The 20,822-nt window shown below is 45.0% G+C and overlaps 1 protein-coding gene and 1 long non-coding RNA gene across 9 annotated transcripts in view; one reads left to right on the top strand and one right to left on the bottom strand.

Moving 5' to 3' along the window:
- ttll7 (tubulin tyrosine ligase-like family, member 7) overlaps positions 1-20,822 on the bottom strand; it is a 272,031-nt gene that overhangs the window by 207,940 nt on the left and 43,269 nt on the right. The gene's annotated exons all lie outside the window — the stretch shown is intronic.
- Positions 1,675-19,528, top strand: LOC138762833 (uncharacterized). Of its 4 annotated transcripts, XR_011357191.1 has the most exons (5): positions 1,675-1,767; positions 4,074-4,194; positions 4,782-4,935; positions 16,712-17,065; positions 18,466-19,528. It is a non-coding gene; the product is annotated as an uncharacterized lncRNA (long non-coding RNA). The 4 variants fall into 4 exon arrangements; XR_011357190.1 differs by lacking the exon at positions 1,675-1,767 and having other exon boundaries at positions 3,982-4,194; positions 16,712-16,766; XR_011357188.1 differs by lacking the exon at positions 1,675-1,767 and having other exon boundaries at positions 3,982-4,194.

Below are 20,822 nucleotides of genomic sequence, written 5' to 3'. Positions count from 1 at the left end.
TCACAGAGAAAACAGAAAGAAGATTATTAAAGCCTTGGAAGTGATTTAAAAATGGCTGTCTTTGTTCTTCTAAGTTCTTCTATCTTAAATTCATCAAGACTAACTATTATTTAGGATACAAACAGGGAGATTATATCTTGTGTAAGGCAGCTAAGACTGTGTGGTGAAACCACTATTGTACACATTTGTCATATGTAAATGACATGACCCTTCCTGGTTGACCCTGCTCTCACCGGCCGGCTTGTGACTCCTCCCCTTTCTCCCCCATTAAGGCTGTCATGCCACAAGCCTGTTCGACCCAGTTTGAGTCCGGGTCAGTGTAAGTGACCAACACAGGGATACTGTCCATCTCTTGCAAATAAAAGCCTCCAGTTTCAGCAACTTCAGTCTTTGTGGAATTGATTGTGCATCAGTTTTATTTGAAGAACATGGATAAGTACATGAAGTTGGATCACCTGGAAATCGACCCAAGAGAACCCAAGGCAGCAGACGGTCGTGCTCTGGTGCCATTGTTCCGAAAAGTTCCTCACAGCCTCTGCAGCAGCGAACCAGGACGAAGAGGACAAGCTCCACTTGTACATCAGGCACTGGGTCTACTGGATGGACCGGGACTGCCAGATGTACGGAGCCACAATGGACACCCTGAAGGATCAGTATAAAGTCCAGGTGAATGAGGTCGCCACTCACACAGGCAGTGGCCAGGGGAAACCTTCAACAACTTTGTCAGGGCCCTGCAGGAGCTCACAAGGGACTGCATCTGCCAGGCTGTGAGTCCTACTCCTTAGGCATGTGAGGACACATTAGTCTGGTCAAGCTGCTCCCCACGAACCCACAGTATGCCTACATGGCATTCCTGAATGAACGCGAGGACACAGTATCTATCTGGGATGTGGCACACACGGGAGCATCTGGACCCCCCACAACAGGTGTGCCCCCCAGCTCTCCATGACCCAACTTCCCAACCCTCACCACCCCTGCCAACCTGATAGTCGAAACCAGCCAAGTACCCCCGCCAGGCCAACCGGCATGGATCAGCCAAAACCAACAGAGACCGCTACGGACCACCGGTTGGGGACTCATTGGTCACAACGCCAAAGAAGACCACCGAACACACTGAGCTTATGATGGGCAGCTGACTACACCGCAGACCTCAGGACTTCCTTTTAAAAGAGGTGGTGGTGGACCCTACTCTCACCAGCCGGCTTGTGATTCCTCCCCTTTCTTCCCCATAAAGGCTATCACGCCACAAGCCTGACCCCCAGTTCGAGTCCGGGTCAGTGTGAGCCACCGACACAGGGATGCCATCCGTCTCTTGCGAGTAAAAGCCTTTAGTCTCGGCAACTTCAGTCTTTGTTGAATTGATTGGGCATCAAACTGCAATCACAGTAAAATGGACTTGATTAATGTGTAGAGAATTTGGAATTTGGGTGGAGGCAGCATCATTTTTTTCAGTAGTGCTAAATTAGTGGTCCTGGCACTTCGGCTGGGTTTCTGGTTGGATGGTTAATGTTAATGATAATGAGAATCTGTTGCTAAAGATTGCCCAATTCACTGAAGGAAAACAGAGACAGGCTGCTTTTTATACTGTTACTTTCCCGACGCAATTTCCTTTACGATGTCATGTGTGCATTACTTCCTTTCTGACATCACAAGCCAATGAGTCAGGCTAAGGGACCTGTTTCTGTGCTGTCAAACACATTGTCAATCACTCTGAGGTGGATCCAGATCCCCACCGACAAGCCCTGGGTTTCGAAGACTGACAGACAGGTAAAAGAATCAAATGGGAGCTCTATCCCACTGCAGTTCAATGTTCAAAGGTCTACTGTCAGAGTATCTACATGATATCACATATAACCCTGAGATTCTTTTTCCTGCGGGCCAGGCAGAATTTCTATTTATCAGTATCTGTACTCATTAAAAAGGAAATGTAAAGAAAACTGACAAAAAATATTCAATCACCAATAATAAGCAAACGAGTCTCTGATCGAGTCAGTTGTTGAGGAGTCTGATGGGGGAGGGGGAGCAGCTGATCCTGAACCTGGTGAGTGCGAGTCTCGTGGCACCGACACCTCTTTCCTGATGGCAGCAGCGAGAACAGAGCGTGTGCTGGGTGGTGTGGGTCCTTGATGATGGCTGCTGCTCTCTGATGGCAGCACTCCCTGTCGACGTAGGGGAGAGTTTGGAGTTGGGGCGTCTGGAGCTCTGATGTGTGGTAGGCCAAGGGGAGGCTTTGGATTCAAGTTGTCAGAAGCACCGGTTTGCAGTAGGCTGAGGGGGGGATTCGGAGTCAGGCGTAGAGCGTCGTACAATTTCTAAAGTGCTTTAACCCACCCAAATTTTACGTTTAAAATGTAAAATAGTTAAGTAACGCACTTTGTTTTGACTTTAAATACAAATGACAATTACCAGTATGCACTTTATTTAAAACTTCCTTAAGTTAGCACCAACTTCTACTGTGATGAAATGCTTCGAGAGGCTGGTCATGGCCAGAATTAACACGTACCTAAGTAAAGATCTGGACCTGCTGCAATTCGCCTATCGTCACAATTGCTCCACAGCAGATGCAATATCGCAGGCTCTCCCCTCAGCTCTAGATCAACTCAAAAACAGCAATTCACACACACAACTGCTCTTCGTTGACTACAGCTCAGCCTTCAACACCATTATTCCCTCAGCGCTGGTCAAGAAGCTACAAACTCTCAGCCTTTGTGCCCCCCTCTGCAACTGGATCCTTGACTTTCTCATCAGAAGACCACAGTCAGTATGAATTGAAAACAACGTCTCCTCCTCACTGATTATCAACACAGGCGCACCCCAAGGATGCGTGCTTAGCCCACTGCTCTACTGGCTGTGTGGCCAGGAAAAATTCCAATGTTATCTACAAGTTGCCGATGACACCACAGTTGTCGACAGAATCACAAACGACAATGAGGAACCATACAGGAGGGAGATAGATCAGCTCGTTGAATGGTGTAACAACAACCTTGCGCTCAACATCAGCAAAACCAAGGAGATGACTGTGGACTTCAGAAGGAATCAGGGGAACACGACCCAGTCCTCATTGAGGGCTCAGTAGAGGAGAAGGTCAGGAGCTTCAAATTCCTGGGTGGAAACATCTCCGAGGATCTGTCCTGGAGCCTCCACGTTGATGCAATCACCAGCGGCTAGACTTTGTGAGGTGTCTGAGGAGATTCAGTAGGTCACCAAAAATTCTAGTTGTAACTTGGAGAGTATTCTGGCTGGTCACATCACTGCCTGGTATGGAGGAGCCAACTCTCAGGACAAGAATAAACTCCAGAGGGTTGTGAACTCACCCTGCGACATCACAGGCACCGTTCTTCACTCCATCGAGGACATCTACATGAGGCGGTGTCTTAAAAAAGCACCCTCTATCCTCAAAGACTCCCACCACCCAGGCCCTGCCCTCTTCACTCTGCTACCATTGAGGAAAAGGAACAGGAGCCTAAAGACGAGCACTCAGCGGCACAAGGATGGCTTCTTCCCCTCCGCCATCAGATTCCTGAATAATCAATGAATCAAAGACACTGCCTTTCTTTTCGTGCACGGTATTTTTATTTTTATATGGTAATGCCATAAGATGATTATAATATGAATATTTTCACTGTGATACTACTGCAAAACACCAGATTTCATGACTTGTACATGACAATAAGTTCTGATTCTGAGTTCCTTAAGTTCCATGTGTTTGAGTGTTACATACAAAATAAAAATGTATAATGAATTTAAAATTATTTGGTATGCACCGTGGGTGTGTGCGTGCATTCATTTCCTTTGTGCACTGGTCGCAAAACTTGTGCGCGCGTGCACACCCACAGCTTTGAGGGAACAGTGGCCCTGGCCCCTTTTCTAATGGGCTTGTTCCCCCTCACATTAAAACCTGGCTCCGCCCCTGGTATGGAACTCAACTCATTTGGTCAGTCGCCAGTGACGCACAGAATTCAGAAACGCATTGATGTTTACGTTATTTCAGCTGGTTGTGAGGGAGGCCTCCTGCCAAATTTGGAGCTGACATTGTTTCATCTGCTCCCTGCCTCCTCCTCAATCTCTCGCAGGAAATTGCTAAAATTACCAGCTGATGCGATCCCTGCAGCTCACCAAGAAGGTCCAGACGCAGAGGAAAAACACACACTAAATGCTGAAGGAACTCAGCCAGTCTCACAGCGTCCAAAGGAGGTAAAGATATATTACCGACATTTGGGGCCTGAGCCCTTCGAAAGCATTTGTGGCTGGGGGGCCGTTCGTCAGGAATCAGGGAAAAAAGAACAGGTTGACACTCGAGGATGGGGGTCAATGGAGGACGTCGGGAGGGTAGGAGAGGAGGGAGCAAGGTTTTTCTGATTATGAGGAAGGGCCTGGCCCATAACACTGGTTATCTTGTGCTTCCTATTGATACTACCTGATCTGCTCTCTCTCTCTCACATACACACACACACACACACACACACACACACACACACACACACACACACACACACACACACACACACACAGTCTCTCTCTCTCTCTGTCACTGACTGGCTCTGAGTCTGCCTGTCTCTCGGTGATATTTGTATACATGGATGAAAGAAAAATAGAGGGTTATAAGGGCGGAAGGGTTTTGTTTTTTTTTTGGTAGGAATATATTAGGTTGGGCACAACATGAAGGGATAAAGAGCACGTACTGTACTGTAGTTTGCATGTTCTGTATCTTTACCTCCTTTGGACGCTGCGAGACTGGCTGAATTCCTCCAGCATTTACTGTGTTTTTACCACAATCACAGGGTCCGCAGATTTCCGTGTTTCACTTCAGACACTGAGGAAAATGGGGCAAAAAAACATGCCATTCATCAGCTGAAGGCAGACTCCCTGTTCCATGGAGTTGGACAGCTTTGGAACTTGCTTTGCTTCGTCTGAAACTGCTGGCCCCTTGCTATGGTAGGCTCACCCGTGGTAGATTATACAGTGCACTCGAGAAGCTCTCCTTTTAAGGCTAATTATCACAGCCCTAAGAACCACAGAGAACTACAGCATAGAAAACAGGCCTTTCAGTCCTTCTTGTCTGTGCCAAAACATCATTCCACTTGTCCCCTTGACATACATCCATTCCATAATCCTCAAAACCTCTCTCATCCATATATCTATCCAATTTATTCTTAAAGCCCGCATTTACCACGTCAGATGGCAGCTCATTCCACACTCCCACCATTCTCTGAGTGAAGGTTCACCCTAACTTTCCTCTTTCACCCTAAAGCTATGTCTTTTACCCCTCATAATTTTGTAACCCTCTATCAAATCTCCCCTTATTTTTCTATGCTCCAAGGAATAAAGTCCTAACTTGTTTAACCTTTCCCTGCAACTCAACTACTGAAGACTCGACAACATCTCAGTAAGTCTTCTCTGCACTCTTTCTGTTTTACTGACGTCCTTCCTGTAGTTTGGCAACCAAAACTGCACACAATACTCAGAATTTGGCCTCACCAACGTCTTATACAACCTCACCATAACATCCCAACTCAAATATTCAATGCTTTGATTTATGAAGGCCAAGATACCAAAACAACCCTGTCCACCTGTGACACCATCTTCAGGGCATTATTTATCTGTATTCCCTTTGTTCCTCCATACTCCTCTGTGCAGGACTGTGTATGTCCTACCTTGGTTTGTCCTTCCAAAATGCAACACCTCACCCTTGTCTGAATTAAACTCCATCTTCCATTTTCTGGCCTTTTTTTTTCAATTGGTCCAGATCCCTCTGCAAGCAGTGAAAGCCTTCCTTGCTGTCCACAATGCCCCAAATCTTAGTGTCATCAGAAAACTTGCTGATTCAATTTACTACATAATCATCCAGATCATTGATATAGATGATAAACAACAATGGTCCCAGCACCCATTTCTGAGGCACACCTCTAGTCAAAGGCCTCCAGTCTTCTCCCACACAGCCAATTTCGAATCCAGTTTACAACATCACCATGAATACCTGGTGTATGAACCTTTGAACTAACCTCCCATGTGGGAATTTGTCAAAGGCTTTACTCAAGTCCATGTGGACAACATCCACAGCCTTTCCTTCATCAACTTCCTTGGTAACCTTCTTGAAAACTCAATAAGATTCATTAAACATGACCTACCACGCACAAAGCCATGCTGTCAATCCTTAATCAACCCATAGTTGTCCAAATACTTGTATATCCAATCTCTCAGAACACCCTCCAATAAGTTACCTACTACTAATGTCAGGCTCACCGGCCTATAATTACCTGGTTTATTTTTGGAGCTTTTTTTAAACAACAGAACAACATGAGCTAACCTCCAATCCTCTGGCACCTCACCCGTGGCTAAAGACATTTTAAATATTTCTGCAGGGCCCCTGCAATTTCTCCCTGCAACAACTTCTCTGTAATCTTCTCTGCGCTATTTCAATCTTATTGATGTCTTTCCTGCAGTTAGGTGACCAAAACTGCACACAATACCCCATATTTGGCCTCACCAAAGTTTCATACAACTTTACCATAACATCCCAGCTCCTGTACTGATTTATGAAGGCCAATATGCCAAAAGCTCTCTTTACAAAATTTGATCATGTTTATTGTTAAATACATTGTCCAAAATACTTATTCATTGAGATCTGACTAAGTTGCAGCTGAACACCTAAAAAAGTCAACTAAAAACAGCCATGACAGTGTAATTGAATTTAAAATAAACAATAAATAATTAAAGTAAACAAACTGACTGTGCAATGCGAAAGAACAAAAAGAAAATCAATAAAGTCGACAAGTAAGAGTCCTTAAATGAGTCCCTGATTGAGATTGTTGTTGAGGAATCCAATGGTGGAGGGGAAGCCATTGTTCCTGAACCAGGTGGTGCGAGTCTTGTGGCACCAATACCTCTTTCCTGATGGCAGCAGCGAGAACAGAGTGTGTGCTGGGTGGTGAGGGACTTTAATGATGGCTGCTGCTCTCTGATGGCAGCGTTCCCTATAGATGTATTCAATAGTGGGGAGGGTTTTGCCTGTGATGTCCTGGGCTGTGTCCACTACCTTTTGGAGGGCTTTACGCTCAGAGGTATTGGTGTTTCCATACCAGACCGTGATGCAGCTGGTCTTGGACTCAGTGTTAGCAAAACTAAGGAGCTGATTGTTGAATTCAGGAAAGGAAAACCAGAGGTATACAATCCAGTGATCACTGGGGGATCAGAGGTGGAGAGGGTGAGCACATTTAGGTTCTTGGGAGTCACTATCTCAGAGGATCTTTCCTGGCCCAACACACCAAAGGCCTCGTGAAGAAAGCACATCAGCGTCTCTACTTCCTCAGGAGCTTGCAGAAGTTTGGTATGACATCGAAAACCTTAGCAAATATCCACAGAGATGTAATAGAAAGTGTACTGACTGGCTACATTACAGTCTGGTATGGGGACACCAATACCCCTGAGTGTAAAGCCCTGCAAAAGGTAGTGGACACAGCCCAGGACATGACAGGCAAAACCCTCCCCTCTATTGAGTATATCTACAAGGAACGCTGCCTCAGAGAGCAGCAGCCATCATCAAAGTCCAACATGACCCAGCACACGCTCTGTTCTCTCTGCTGTCATCAGGAAAGAGGTGTCAGTGCCACAGACTCGCACCACCAGGTTCAGGAACAGCTGCTCCCCCTCCACCATCAGACTCAATTAGGGCCACGTTTAAGGACTCTTGCTTGTGCACTTTATTGATTTTCTTTATGTTCTCTCTGCATTGCACAGTCAGTTTGTTTACATTCATTATATGTTTACAGTTCTTTGTTTGTTTACATGTTTTACGCTGTGTACAGTTTATTTTTTTGCACTACCAATTAGTAGCAATTCTGCTGTACCCTCAGGAAAAAGGAATCTCAGGGTTGAATGTGATGTCCTGTACATACTCGGACAATAAATCTGAAAAAGGGCTTGGCCCTGAGACATCAGTAATATACCTTTGTCTTCTATGGAAGTTGCAAGACCAGCTGAGCTCCTCTAGCACTTTGCTGTGTTTTTTACTACAATCGTAGCATCTGCAGACTTTTGCGAACCAATTGCGGAAATAAAATGGGTGATGCAGACAGTCTTTTGTGGTCTTGGAGCAGTCTATCATTACATTAGTGGAACAAGAGGAAGTTCAAGAGTCTGCATTGCCCCTCCCCACCCCATGACCACGTGGGTTTCCTCCCACACCCCAAAGATGCTCAGGCCGGTGAGTCATCTCCCCCTGGTGCGCAGATGAGGAATCTGCAGGGAGTTGGCAGGAATGTGAAGAGTTAAAAAGTGGGTTCAGCTGGTGTTAAAGGGTGGTTGGGAGGCAGCATGGACTTGTTGGGCCAAAGGACCCATTTCCGTACTGCATCTCCCTCTGCCTCTGTGTATCTATTCACCATTAATCTTTGGCTTGGCTTCGCGGACGAAGATTTATGGAGGGGGTAAAAAGTCCACGTCAGCTGCAGGCTCGTTTGTGGCTGACAAGTCCGATGCGGGACAGGCAGACACGATTGCAGCGGTTGCAAGGGAAAATTGGTTGGTTGGGGTTGGGTGTTGGGTTTTTCCTCCTTTGCCTTTTGTCAGTGAGGTGGGCTCTGCGGTCTTCTTCAAAGGAGGTTGCTGCCCGCCAAACTGTGAGGCGCCAAGATGCACGGTTTGAGGCGTTATCAGCCCACTGGCGGTGGTCAATGTGGCAGGCACCAAGAGATTTCTTTAGGCAGTCCTTGTACCTTTTCTTTGGTGCACCTCTGTCACGGTGGCCAGTGGAGAGCTCGCCATATAACACGATCTTGGGAAGGCGATGGTCCTCCATTCTGGAGACGTGACCCATCCAGCGCAGCTGGATCTTCATCAGCGTGGACTCGATGCTGTCGACCTCTGCCATCTCGAGTACTTCAACGTTAGGGGTGTAAGCGCTCCAATGGATGTTGAGGATGGAGCGGAGACAACGCTGGTGGAAGCGTTCTAGGAGCCGTAGGTGGTGCCGGTAGAGGACCCATGATTCGGAGCCGAACAGGAGTGTGGGTATGACAACGGCTCTGTATACACTTATCTTTGTGAGGTTTTTCAGTTGGTTGTTTTTCCAGACTCTTTTGTGTAGTCTTCCAAAGGCGCTATTTGCTTTGGCAAGTCTGTTGTCTATCTCATTGTCGATCCTTGCATCTGATGAAATGGTGCAGCCGAGATAGGTAAACTGGTTGACCGTTTTGAGTTTTGTCTGCCCAATGGAGATGTGGGGGGGCTGGCTGATGGAGGACCTCAGTTTTCTTCAGGCTGACTTCCAGGCCAAACATTTTGGCAGTTTCCGCAAAGCAGGACGTCAAGCGCTGAAGAGCTGGCTCTGAATTAATATTCATAACATTAATATTAATAGCCCATTTAGCAAGGGGTTTAGGGCAACACTATTAGAGCTCCAGGAACCCAGGTTCGAATCCCGCCCTGTCTGTAAGTAGTTTGTACGTTCTCACCATGTCTGCATGGGTTTCCTCCAGGGGTTCTGCTTTCCACCCACCATTCGAAATGTATGGCGGCTGCAGGATAATTTGGGTGGTGTGGGTTTCAATGGTAACTAAAATAAAAATGATAGCAGGCCACAGGCCACACCTTAACAGGGCAGCGCGGTGTTGCTGCCTAATAGCATTGCTACCTCACAGTTCTGGCAACTCCATCATCTCCAGTGCTGTCTGCGTGGAGTTTCCACATTCACCCAGTGACTGCGTAGGTTTCCCATGAGGGCTCTAGTTTCCTCTCATTTTCCAGATTGGCAGATTAATTAAGTAAAGTAACTCTCGTCTCGGTAAGTGGCAGAAGAATCTGGACATGCATGAGGAACATTAAGGAAATGACAGGGGATGGGGGTTGATGAGAGCCAGTATTGATTTGATGGGCCAAACAAGCTCCTCTCTGAAGTGAACTATGTTAATATGCACTGAGTGCCGGTGGACAAGGTTGGAAGGGGTGCAAGTGAAACTCTGCCTCACCTGAGCCATCTCTTCATATGTCTGGACGTAGGTGAGGGGGAAGATTAAAGACAGGTATTGTCCCCACTGTGGTTGCAGTGGGAAATGCCCAGGGAGGTGGAAGGATGGGTGGGGACAGAATATTCTAGCAAAGGGTCTCTCGTCCCATCGATTCTGCCTGGCCTGCTAGGTAATTTCAATATTTTCCGGTTTCATTTCTGGTCTCCAGCTCTGCTGGTTTTTTTTTAAAACTGTCACCAAGAGTTAAATTTTTCTTGATCTGGGACATCGTTTTTGGCCAGTGATTAGAGGTGGTAGATATTCCCTACTGAGCCGTGAAAAAATGGGGCATTGGCCACAATCCAGACGTTTCTTGATAATCTTTTCTTAATTCCAGATTTAACAGCTATCACATCAATGACCAGGGGGGGATTTGGACCCATGCCCCAGGGTCAACATGGGATTTGGACCCATGCCCCAGGGTCAACAGACTGAGCCTCCAGTTACTGGAACATTCCATCAGAGACTGGCGAACAGGAGGGGACAGACAGACTGACCTTTGGTTGAGCCACACTTGGAAAACTGTGGGCAGTTCTGGTCTCCCCATTACAGGAAGGATGTGGAGGCTTTGGAAAGGGGACAGAGGAAGTTTACCAGGATGTTGCCTGGATTAAAGGGTTTCTTAAGTTCCAAGTTTAATGCCACATGTACCAAGATGCAGTAACAATAGTTGTTTTACAAGCAGATCAGTTAGACACGTCAAACATAGGAAACAAGTAAAACACTGTAGAAAAGTGCAGAGTTGCAGAGAGAGATCAGTTGGCATGGAGCAAATGGAACTTAATTTTACAATTAGGGAATTTATTCAGGAGTCTAACGAGAGCAAGAAAGAAATTATCCTTGAATCTGGTGGTGTGTGATCTCACACTCGTGAATCTTCTTCCTGAAGGGGAGAGGGGGTGAAGAGAGTGTGGTCGGAGGGGTGGAATGAGTCTTTTTTTTAATTACATTGGCTGCTTTTCCAAGGCAAAGGGAATTGTAGATGGAGTCAATGGAAGGGACGGGGTGCCACACTCACAACCCTCTGCAGTTTGCTGCAGTCTGAGGTGGAGTCATTTGCGTCCCACACAGTGATGTAGCCCGACAGGATGCTTTCAGTCGTGCAGAAGTGAGTAGCCAAGATGTTGCCTGGCTTAGAGAGTATGAGCTATGGAGTTATTTGGACAAGCTTGGGTTGCTGGAGTGAGGGGAGATCTGACAGAAGTTTATAAAATTATGAGAGGCAGTCAGGATCTTTCTCCCAGGGTAAAAATGTCACAAGCACATCAAAGAGTACATAAAGGCAAAATGCAAGCGACGTGGAGTTCAAGATCTTGTTATCTATCCATCTTTTGTATTTATCATCTACCTCTGTCTGATTTAATCAAGTCGCATTTATTTGTCTTTCATACATAACCATTGCGACGTACAGTGAAAAAGTAGATAGTGTTCCTCTGGACCACGGAGCTGGTTATGTTACGAACCGCGCAGCAATAGGCAAAGAACCAGACTGTTTCATTTTAAAACACTAACTTTATTACTAACTCATAAACTATAGTCTTAACTTTTAAACTATCTTTAACACTAAATCTATTCTCAACTACGCACACGTGTCTAGTGTACGTGAGTGTGTGATATACCCAAACCATTACAGGCCAAAATCTCGAAAGTTACTTCAAAGTTCAGTCTTTCAAATTCAGTGTTGAAGTGTAGGCCTTTGGAATTTGATGCCCAGAATTAATGTTGAACTGATGGGAAAACTGGAGTTGTGGCCGCTACAGTCTCATGAATTCTCCTTGAAGAAATGTCCATCCACACGAGCTGTGGTCATAACACTCCTGGTCCTTTTGTAGGCGACACTCGAACTGGACGGCCTCCATGAAGCTTCCAAGACCTTGGTACTGGTCTCTCCAAGTGATCTTCCCTGTTAGTTAACTCAAAATGAAGCACTTTCCTTCCCAAAAAGATCCTCCTGGTACAGGTCAATCCACTGAAAAGGCCCAGTCATTCGCAGATCATGCTTTGCTCTGAATTCCACAGAATGTCTGGCCACACGACCTGCTTCAGAAAGATGCTTACTCTCCAGCCGTCAGAATGGTTCTCCCCTGCAAAATCACTGCGTCTTTGAAAATGTATCGAATCTGGAGAGACTGGGACAAATTTTCCCTCAGTTCTTCCACTGCATTGAATTGCTGCTAGGCTGTGACTTACGTTGTGCTTGTGTGAAATGTTAAATGTTAACTGTGACCATTCAGTCCTTTCTGTTTATACTATCCCTTACAGCGATGATCCCATTTTACAAAATTTACATCAGAAACTTTTTTTAATATAAATAACATATCACTTTTAAATATTATGTTATATAATCTAGCCCTGTGTCCCTTGAGTTCAGAAGCCTCATGGCTTTGGGGGAAAAAATTGTTCTGCAATCTGGTTGTGAAGGCTCAAATGCTTCGATACCTCTTCCCAATTGGCAGAAGGGAGAACAGATTGCGGGAGGGCTGTGTGGAAACCTTCACGATGTTTGTGGCTTTCCACGAGCAATAGCCATTATAAATGTGAATCATGGCAGGGAGGGAGACCCCAATGATCCCCTCAGCAGTCTTTACTCTCCGCTGCAGGGACTTGTGTTCTGGGATGGTGCAGTTCCCAAACCAGGCGATGATGCAGTTACATAAGATGCTCTCAATGCATCCCCTGTAGAATGTGGAGAGGGTGGAGGGTGGGAGCTGGACTTTCCTCAACCTCCACAGGAAGTAAAGGCATTGTTGGGCCTTTTTGGCAATGAATCTGGTGTTGGGGGACCAGGAGAGTTCCTCCGCCAGAAGCACAACAAGGAATTTGGCGCTCTTAACTACCTCAATGGTGGGGCTGTCGATGGTCAGCAGAGAGTGATCCCCTCGGGCTCTCCTGAAGTCAACCACCATCTCCTTTGATTGTTGACGTTCAGGTGTAGGTTGTTGTCTCTGGACCAGTTCATTAGCGAATCCACGTCCTCTCTGTAAGTTGACTCATCGTTCTTGCAGATGAGCCCCTCCATGGTCGTGTCATTAATGAACGTGATTAGAACTGTATCTCGCTGCACAGATATGGGCCAGCAGAATAAACAGCAGTGGGCTGAGCACGCAGTCCTGGGCAGACGTGGGGGGGCCCTGTGCTCAGCCCACGGCTGTTTAATGTATACTAATGTAATTTTTTTTGTGAAGTATCCATCCAGCTGCAGGAAGAATTTTAGTGCATATGTACATTATATAATGTACATCATTTAAAAATATTACGAGGTCTTCGAGGGTAAGCAGTCTACTCCTAGCTCTATTCATTTTGTTCGTTCAAGCTAATGGAATGAAAAGCCTTAGTCTGATTAAATGGCTGGCAGCAGGTTTATGGTTTGAAATTATTTAATGGATTCAACACCAATGGCAGCAGGAAGATGATTCAAATTTGTTTTGATTAAATACCTCAGGGCCACAGCCTTTGGGCAAATGATCCCTCTGGTATGACCACTCAGAATGTTGGAGGAACCCAGCCGATCTTGCAGCGATCAGAAGAGGTAAAAATAAATAATCGATGTTTCGGGACAGAGGCCTTCCATAGGAACATAGGAAGTAGGAACAGGAGTAGGCCAAAAATGGCCCATCGAGCCTGCTCATGGCTGATCTAATTTATCACCTCAGACCTCAAGGTATAGGCAAAAATCAGGCATGTGTCTTAATTAAAGACAAGAGAGAAGGAGAGAAGAATGGGAGGGGGAGGGGTCCAGACCAGCAGCCAAAATGTGTTCCTGGATATGGTAAGAGGAAAGGTGAGAACTAATTTTGGCTCTGTGAAAGGAGACAGAGGAAAAAGGGAAGATAGAAAGAGAGACAGAACTGGAGGGAAGGAGATGGGGAAGAGAGTGGGGGTTTTCTTAATGGAAACCTGAGAAGTTGATGCTAATGCCATCAGGTTGCAGGGTTCCCCGTTCGAAGATGAGGGGTTGTCCCTCCAATTTGTGGGTGGTCTCAGTCTATCAGTGCATGAGACCATGGACAGACATGTCAGCAAGGGAATGGGATGGAGAATTGAAATGGGTGACCACTGTGAGATCCACGCTATTTCGGCAGACAGAGCCAAGGTCTCAGCAAAGTGATATCCCTGTCTGCATCATCCAATGTAGAGGAGATTACAACAGGAGCACCAAATGCAGTAGATAATCCCTGTGGATTCAGAAGTGAAATGTTGCTTCCTTTAAAAACTGTTTGGGGCCCCGAATGGTGGTGAGAGAGGAGGTGTGCGCGCAAATGGAGCATCTCCTGCGGTTGCAGGGGAAGGTGCCAAGGGGACAATTAGTGGGGAGGGAGGAGTGGATGAGGTAGTCACGGAGGAACCGGTCCCTACAGAAGGTGGAGAGGGGAAGATGTGTCTAGTGGTGGGATCACATAGTAGGTGGCGGAAATGGCGGAAGAGGATGTGTTGGATATGGAGGCTGGTGGGGTGATAGGTGAAAACAAGTGGAATCCTGTCCTTGTGCATGGGGGGCAGAGGGGGCCAGAGTGGATGTGCAGCTAATGGAGGATGTGGATGAGTGCCGAGTTGATGGTGGTAATGGGAAAGCCACATTATTTCAAGAAGGACATCTCTGATGATCTGACATGGAAGTCCTCGTCCTGGGAGGAGATGCGACAGAGATGAGGAATTGCAAGAAAGAAATGGAATCTTTACAGCAGACAGGTTGTGAAGAGCTGTAATGAGGTATCTGTGGGAGTTGGTGGGTTTGTAGATTTCTGTTGAGCATTTGTCTCCGAGATGGAAACAGAGAGATCGAGGAAAGGAAGAGTGTAGCTAGAGATGGTCCAAATGAATATGAGATCAAGGTGAAAGTTGGCAGCAAAGTGGAAAAAGTCCTTTAATTAATTAAGATGCCAGTCTTATACATTGAAGAATTGCTCAGGCCTGAAATGTCGGTAATATATCTTTACTTCCTATGGACGCTGCGAGACTGGCTGAGTTCCTCCTGCATTTACCAGGAGTTTTACTAAAATCTCTGTGTTTGCAGACATTTGTGCTTCACTCCATCTGGTATCTGGCCAAAGGATCAATGGCTATCAACTCAAACATGTTTTTCTACCATCTTCAGAGATGGCTCTGCCCACCACATGGAAAACTTACCCCACTCACCTCCCTTAAACCTCCCCCCACCTCACCGTAAATGCATGTCCCCTTGCATATGATATGTTCACCCTTGGGAGAACGATCCTGACTGTCCACCGTACCATTGCCTCGCTCTGTTTTATTATCCCTCCACCTCTCCCCTCAGCCTCTGACACCCCTGAGAAACAATCCATTTATCCAATATTGCCCCATAGCTCACACCCTCTTGGTGAACCTCTTCTCTTTCCAAAGTCTCTACATCCTTCTTGAAATGGGACGACCAGTAGTCCAAACCTGGCCTAACCAAAGTTTCATCTGAGCCCCATTGTGCTTCATTAGATGGAGAGTCTCTGTTGTCCTACCTTGGCCATACTCTCTTCATCTCCCCTACTGTCAAGAAGAAGATTCACAAGACTCTGGTGAGACAACACTTAAAGTATAGTATTCATCTCTGGTCAGCTCATTAATGGGAGGGATGTGGAAGCTGTGGAGAGGGTGCAGAGGAGATTTACAAGGATGTTACCTGGATTGGAAAATAAGCCTTATGAGGCAAGTAGGAGCAAAGAAGGATGAGAGGAGACTTAATAGAGATCTACAAGATTTTGAGAGGCATAGATAGGATTGACAGCCAGCACCTGTTTTCCAGGGTAGGAAGAGCAAACATCAGTGGACATCTGTACAAAGTGAAGGGACTGAAGTTTAGGGGTTTTTTTTAAAAAAGCACAGAGAGTTGTGAGTGTCTGGAATACATTGCCAGAAATGGTGGTGAAGGCTAGAACAATCAGGGTATTTAATAGTCTCTTAGGCACAAGGATGAAAGAAAAACAGAGGGTCATGAGGTAGGGGTTTAGTTTTGGTAGGAATATATAAGTTGGCACAACATTGTTAAGCTGTGAAATCACGGACCACCAGATCCAAGGACAGCTTCTTTCCCACCGTTATTAGAGTCCTGAATGAATTCCACACCAGGAAAATAATCCTGTCTTTTCTCCATTCCCTCCCTGTAACTCTGTGCTCTGTACTGGGCTTTAACTGCTGCGCTCTGTGTGGGTAGTCTCCCTGGACTGCTCGCAAAACAAACTTTCTCACTGTATCTCGATACATGAACTTGGACTGGAAATTCATTCCAATGCCTTAAATAGCTCCAACATTAAAATGAATCAGATTGAGGAATCGGGCTGTCCTGAAAGGTTTCAGTATCTCAGCTGTGACACGTCACAAAGCCCTTGGCGTTAAACACCACTTACACTTCCGGAGCACTCTTCCTTCCAAACATAACAGGCTTTGATTGTACATCTCTCTCTCCAACAGTGAAAGCCATTTATTACCCACACAGCAATAGGCCACACTCATCAGCCTCCAAAGGCAAGCCATTGTTAATTCAAACATAATGTTGTCTCCACTGGATAAACACAAAGCTTTACATCACTTACACTTCCTGTTGTTGGGTTCCCAATTCTCGGCAGACTGCTTGTAAGGGTTGATGATATAAATCTGGTAATGCCCTGACCGTGAGAGTCTCTAAAACAATATGCATGAGTTTGACTTCTAGTCAAGCAGCACTGATTTTAGAACTTTTATTTGCCCTTTCTTTTCAGACAACAACTTGAAAGACAGAGACTGGTGATGCAGGAAACTTGAGGAACTTAACAGGTCACACAGTTTCCGAGTTGGGACCCTTCATCGAGAGAGGCCCAAATAATGCTGAGTTCCTCCTGAAATGTTATTTTACAACACAGTAGAAAGTAGATTCTGACGCACAATTAAAGTGTAATAATAGATTGTTTGATACCGATCAGCCTCCAAGGTGGAGACGGACCAGATTCAGGAAAGAAATATACATCACTTTATATACAAATGGAACTCACTGCTTTTACAGCAGTATAGACTGTCAGTGTTGAAACATTTAATGGGGCTATAGTATAAATGGAATCAAATTATAGGATTGAAAGGTAAAATTTCAGTTAAGTCACCATTATATTAGAACCAGATAATCCCATTTTCTTTGAATAATCCTTATTTTAAAGGCTGGGAATCAAAAAGTGTGATATTAGTGGAGGATTGTTTTGAAGTAGGTTTATTTCTTTTAACAGACTTGGAGAGAAGTTTGGTGTATCACAAAATACTTTATTTGCTTATTATAAGTACGAGATTTATTTGTTAGAATGTTTTGGTAGAGAGTTAGCATTGCCTGGTCAAATGAAATTTGAGAAATTTATTGTTGATAAGGGCAAAAAGGGATTTGTTTCAGAAATGTATGTTACTACAAGAAAAGATGACGAATGTGGATGTATTTAAAACGAAAGATAAATGGGAGAAGGACCTATCTATTCCTAAATCTGTGGAGGGGTGGTCTGATATGTGTCTTGATAGTGTTACGAAGTTAATTAATGTACGATATAGTTCAGTTAACTATATCTTTTTTGCATCAGTTATATTTAACTCCTGAAAAATTGAAAAAATATGGATTGAGTGTCAGATTTGTGTTTTCAGTTTGATGAAAAGACAGGTACTTTCTTACATTCAGTATGGCAATGTACAAAAGTTTTAGGCCCTTTTGGGAAAAAGTAATTAAATTTTTGTGAGGTTTATTCAAAATAGATCTATATGTCGACCCACGGGTATGTTTATTGGGAGCTATGAATACGATAATGACAGGTTTACGAATGGAGAAACCTCAAATTGCATTTATATGTCCACAGTTGGCAGTAGGTAGAAAATGTCTAGCTGTTACTTGGAAAAATGATGTTGAACAAAGATGGCATAACAAAATTCAATCATAATTTGCGGAATGAAATGTGGAGTCTGTATTTTGAATGTATGGGTTTAGATGTAAAGTAAAAATTTTATTTGTGATGAAAGATTTAAAAAGATGGCACACCATACAGCAACCTGTCATAATCCGGTATTACAGTGGGTTTTTTTTAAATAAGCTCCGTAGGGGGGAGGCTCATAGGGGGTGGGATAGATGGGAGGGGGGAGGAGGGGGGCAGTTTTAGACTATATATTTTTTTGGTTTTGTAAAATTTTTTTTAAAAAGAAGCAGATTCTGGACATTTAAACCCATGTTCCCCAATTAAACTACAAGCCCCAAATGTCTTTAGAACGGGAGGAAAGCTGAGCGCCAGGGGAAAACCCATGCAGACACGAGGAGAACGTACAAACTCCTTTCGGACAACCCCAGATTCGAACCCTGGTCCCTGGCGCTGTGATAGCGTTGCGCTAACTGTACCGCCAACCCATCCTGGTCCAAACACATCAACACCATGATCGAAAATGTGAACCAATGACTCTACGAAGCCCGAGCAAATTCTGCATTGTCCCCATGGTCTCTTGGTTTTTTTTTAAATAGATGTACCGTGGCAGCCTGCAATTGTGGAGATCGGGCTGGCACATCGCACAGCAGCAGACGTGGACAGAGATTGCTAAAGAGACTCCCAGGACAACAAACCGGCGGGGGTAGAAGCTGGGGCAGCATCAGACCAACAGCCCTAAAATGGCATTGGTCAAGAAGAAGTGCATTCATATGCATGGATGTTCCCGCCCGCTATTGTTATTCATGTGGCTGACTCAGTCAATCAGGGAACTTCAGGATCAGAAGGAACTACAGAGAGTTGTAAACACATCTCAGGCCCTCTCAGAAACCAACCATCGACTCCGTCTATACCTCCTGCTACCTTGGGACAGCAGCAAACATATACAAAAGACACTCCCCACCCCGGCCATACTCTCTTCTCCTCTCCCTCTGGGCAGAGGATTTGAGCTGAAAGTACAAACCTCCAGATTCATGGACAGTTTCTTTCCTGCTGCCATCAGACTCTTGAATGAGCCTCTTGTGTAAAAGATGATGCCTGCGCACCGTTCTATGGTTTTTGTCTCTTTCCCCTGCTCACAGACTTATTGTAATACTACATCCTTCACTTTTGTTATTGCTTTACCAGCCGCACTTAGCACAGGTTGACTTGCCTGGATAGCATGCTAAACAAAACTTCTCACTGTGTCCTGATGCATGTAGCAATAAAGTTTGATTCAATTATGAATCTGCTCCCCAAACCATTGTACGCTCCAGCAGAGATGTCTATTCTCGGCCCTGAATTTAAGCTTATTATTATTATGACCACAAAGAACCAGGCTTTGAAATTCTCTTCCTAAACCAGTGTTGGTTGTGGGCCACATACAGAAAAATAAAAGGAGTCACGGGCCAAACAATATTAAGCCCACCAGTTTTCAACCTGTTACACTGCAAGAAAAAGTGTTTTTCAACCAGAAAACCCATCGAAAATTAATTTTCTATCAAAATAACTACAATACTACCGAACAGTTTAACTGATACTGATGTTTACTGTATTTAGAACGTATGGGTTTAGATGTTAAGTTTACTGATGGGCTCATATATTAGTCGACATTTCTGTATCTGCTGCTCTTAAATTTAATTTAAATAAATACAATAAAACTCTCATTCAAAAAGCAGAGCAAAATAAAAAGCTGGGGGTAAAATAAGAACAGGAGAAAGGATCAAGAAAGGGACAAGGCCGTCTCCAACATTCCTCCGCAACTCTCAGGGCCCGAGTGTCCGCCTTAATTATTATGATGTAATGTGCAAATCTGTAGATAGGCTGCTAAAGTTAACAGATCCCTTGCAAATCAAACAAACACACTTCCCCTTGATTTCAGTGAAAAGTATTTATTTTCCCACCCTGACTGAAACGTTCAGCATTCCCTTGCAATTTACCATTTTTTCGGTTGATCAACTGAGGTAAACATTTTTTTTTAAAAAGCTGATAAGGTAGACATCCAGCACCCTCCCCACCCCCACTGAGGCAAATAATGTGAGGGGAGGAAAGTATAGGGGAGAGATCAGGGTTTTTTATCCCCCCACACACAGAGAGCTTGGAATGCATTGCCAGGGTGGTGATGGAGATGGGAACAAAAAGAACATTTAAAAAACACTTAGGCAGGCACATGAATGCAAGAGAAATAGGAGGTTATCGGTGTGAGGGAGGGAATGGTGAGATTGTCGAGTAGGTTGAGACAATTTGGCACAACATTGTGGGCTGAATGGCCTGCACTGTGCTGGAATGTTCTATATTTTGTCTTTTTATACAGCTCTGAATAATCAAAAGGTCACAACACAAAAGACTTGCTGTCATTTACAAGCAAAGAAATAGACAGCGTGATTTTCCAATCTTTCATGCTTCAGGAGGATACCTCAGAGTTCTAGAAACAGGCCCTTCGACCCATCTCATCCCCATGATGGCCGTGCTATCTACGCTCATGCTACTTGCATGCACTGGTGCAGAAACCTAGGGGAGGGGTACAACAGAAATTGGAGAGGTCTCTACTGTTGCCATCTGGCTGGTGACTGCAGGGATAGAATAAAAAGTGTTGTTCCTCCAATTTGAGGGTGGCCTCGGTTTGGCAGTGCATGGTCAGACATGACATTGTGGCAGTGATGTGCAGAAATTGAAATGGCTGTCCACTTGGAGGTCCTTGTTGTTGAAAGTGCACAACAAAAAGATCTCCCAGACTGCGCCCAGTCTCCCTGATGTCGAGGAGGCCACAAATCGGAGGAGCACTGCCTTTTCTACCATATTGGCAGACTCCAACCAGATGGCAACAATACCAACGTCTTCAATTTCCACTAACCACCTTGCCCGGTCTCAATCTCTCTAGCCCTCTCCTTCCTCCAGCTCCCCTCTCCCCTTTACT

This window comes from Narcine bancroftii, chromosome 5 (genome assembly GCF_036971445.1).
Source record: "Narcine bancroftii isolate sNarBan1 chromosome 5, sNarBan1.hap1, whole genome shotgun sequence".
NCBI lineage: Eukaryota > Metazoa > Chordata > Chondrichthyes > Torpediniformes > Narcinidae > Narcine > Narcine bancroftii.
Note: the sequence above shows the minus strand (reverse complement) of the source record. Positions and strands in the feature narration are given on the sequence as shown.